Source organism: Zingiber officinale, chromosome 5A, assembly GCF_018446385.1.
Source record: "Zingiber officinale cultivar Zhangliang chromosome 5A, Zo_v1.1, whole genome shotgun sequence".
Lineage (NCBI taxonomy): Eukaryota > Viridiplantae > Streptophyta > Magnoliopsida > Zingiberales > Zingiberaceae > Zingiber > Zingiber officinale.
In genome coordinates this window covers 7,439,677-7,442,660 of record NC_055994.1, presented here as the reverse complement: position 1 = coordinate 7,442,660, position 2,984 = coordinate 7,439,677, and the positions used below count along the sequence as shown (strand labels likewise).

General features: G+C 37.7%; 1 non-coding gene across 1 annotated transcript; it reads right to left on the bottom strand.

Moving 5' to 3' along the window:
- Positions 1–1,040: 1,040 nt before the first annotated feature.
- Positions 1,041–1,146, bottom strand: LOC121983537. The gene has a single exon (XR_006112579.1). It is a non-coding gene; the product is annotated as a small nucleolar RNA R71 (small nucleolar RNA).
- Between the last annotated feature and the right edge of the window lie 1,838 nt (positions 1,147–2,984).

The window sequence follows — 2,984 nt, the reverse complement described above, 5'->3', positions numbered from 1 at the left end:
AACCGGCAACTTTCTACAAGTGTTTGGCAATTGAGGGATAAGAATTGGTGAACCATTTACATTCAAGAAATCTTACAAAGAAACCGAAACTCCTAGAATCTCCCTTTATCATAACCCAAAACACTAAACTCTTGTTTGTTGATCTTTAATATTAGATTTGTTTACCTTCACTTTGCATTTGAAACAATTGGATAGTTATTTAGCTAATTCGCATTGAGACATTTCTAGTGCTTATTCCAGCCCCTGTGGATACGATAATCTTTTATATTACTTGCGACATTTCCGTACACTTGCGGAGCGTAACAAGTTTTTGGCGCCGTTGCCGGGGACTGCGCTATAACATTAGGAATTATCAATTGAGTTAGACTAAACATAACATTTGTTTTCCTTTCATATTGCATAGTTGTAACTAATCATTAGATTTCTGTTTTTACTTTCTTGTATAACTTTTACTTCTTGTTAATTCTTTTTGTACAAATTCAATTCTGCAGTTTTGATTCTTTTATTTTTCTCTTTTTCTGTTGAATTGTCATTTGCTATCTTGTTCTTGTGTATGCGAAGATCTAACTTTGCTGGGGAATTCTTTCCTTTTGACCCTGAGATTGACAGAACTTTCCATAAAAGAAGAATTCTGCAAAGGCAAATTGAAGAACAGGAACATTTGAACATGGCGAATAGACCACTCAAGGATTATGCTGCACCTTATGCAAGAGGTTTTCGATCTAGTATTTCAAGACCTTCAGTGGAAGCTAATAACTTTGAGATCAAACCAGCAATTATATCTATGGTGCAGCAGAACCAATTTGGTGGAGGACCTCATGAAGACCCCAATCAACACTTAGAGGTCTTTTATGAAATATGTGGTACCATGAAAATGAATTGAGTTCCTTCAGAAGCAGTTAGATTATTATTATTTGGGTTTTCTTTAAGAGATAGAGCAAAGCAATGGCTGAATTCTTTGGCCCCTAATAGCATCACCATTTAGGAGCAGTGTGAGCAACAGTTTCTTGATAAATTCTATCCACCAAGCAAAACAGCTCATATGAGAAATCTAATTGCAAGCTTCAAGCAAACTGACTCAGAATCTCTTTTTGAAGCATGGGATAGATATAATAGTATGCTCAGACAATGCCCACATCATGGGTTGGAAAGATGGTTAGTGTTGCACACTTTTTATAATGGTATCAACTATCATACCAAAGTGTCCCTTGATTCAGCTGCTGGAGGGGCACTTATGAATAAAAGTTTAGATGAAGCTGAAGAAATTATTGACAGTGTAGCACGAAATCATCATCAATGGGCAAATGAAAGAAGTGGTGGCTATTCTTACTAAAAGCATCAGGGAAGTTTGATGTAGATGCAGTCACTCTTTTGTCTGCAAAATTGGACACTCTTACAAAGAAATTTGAGAATATGGGGACTAGTGCTAATATGGTCAATGCTATTAGTACATCTTGTGAAGTATGTGGGAGTTCAGAGCACTCAAATGACTCATGTCCATTGGGAGCTATCACTGCACAAATCAATCAACTGGAACAATGTGATGCAATCATGAGTTACAGTCAAAGGCAGAACAACCCATACTCAAATACTTATAACCCTGGATGGAAGAGTCATCCCAATTTTTCTTACAGAAATAATCAAGATCAAGGACCATCTATAGGGGCAAGACCAAATTTTCAAGCTGGGCAACAAAATTTTCAACATCTATCTTCTCAAGGCTTACCAAAGTCAAATATTGAAAAGATGCTTGAAGAAATTATCTCAAGTCAGAATGAAATGAAGCAAGATTTAGCAAAGCTCATTCAGAGAATGGATAATTCTGAAAAGCATCAAAAGATCCAGGATAGTCAAATTGCCCAACTAGCTTCCTCATCATCCAGAGCACCAGGACAACTTCCAGGAAAACCTGATGTGAATCCTATGGAGCATTGCAATAGAATTGAGCTTAGGAGCGGACGGACCTTGGGAGACTCCCAAGTGACTGCTCCAAAAGGGATACAAAAAGAAGAAGAGCTCTCTCCTCTTATACTAAATCAGATTCAAGCTAATGAGGAGAGTACCATTGAGGTTGAAGAGACTCTCCCACTGAACCATCAGAGCAAAGCTGTCCCTTTTCCTCAGAGACTTACAATGCTCAAGAAAGATGAAGAATTTGGCAAGTTTTTAGAAAAAGTTAAGAAAATTTGTGTAGAGGTACCTCTTATTGATGCTATTCTTCAAATGCCTAGATTTGCCAAATTCCTGAAGGATCTCATGTCAAACAAGAGAAGAAGAGGAGAGGTTGAGACCATTGCGCTTAGTGAGGAATGTAGTGCTATTTTGGAGAAGAACACTTCCCCAAAACTAAAGGACCTAGGGAGCTTTTATATTCCTTGCAACATAGGAAAAGAATTTTTTGAAAAAGCTTTTTGTGATTTGGGGGCAAGTGTTAGTCTCATTCCCTATTCAATTTGTAATAAATTAGGTCTCAAAAACATTAAACTTACTACTATGGCACGTCAACTTGCCGATCATTCCTGCAGGTACCCTTTGGGTATTATAGAAGATGTGCCAATAGAGGTGGATGAGAATGTTATTCCCACAGATTTTGTCGTGTTGGACATGGAAGAGGACCCCAGGATTCCTATCATATTAGGAAGATCTTTCCTTACTACAGCTAGAGCTATAATTGATGTCAAAAATCATAAGCTTTCTTTGATAATTGGTGAGGAAAGGTTGGAATATGATTTATCTAATATCTCTAACCATGTCTCGTCTCTTTTAAATGCTTGTAGCAGGACAAACATTTATAAACTTGAGGAATGGAATTTCCATCCTCATGGAAGGCCACCAAATGAAGGAGACAATGTGGTGGAAGATGTTGGGAGAAGATCTCCCAACAAAAACGAAAAGTATATCTGTCCTCCAAGGGCGAGGAAAAGAAGTGAATGATCAAGTTTGGTCGAGCTAAAGACCTTAAACAAGCGCTTCTTGGGAGGCAA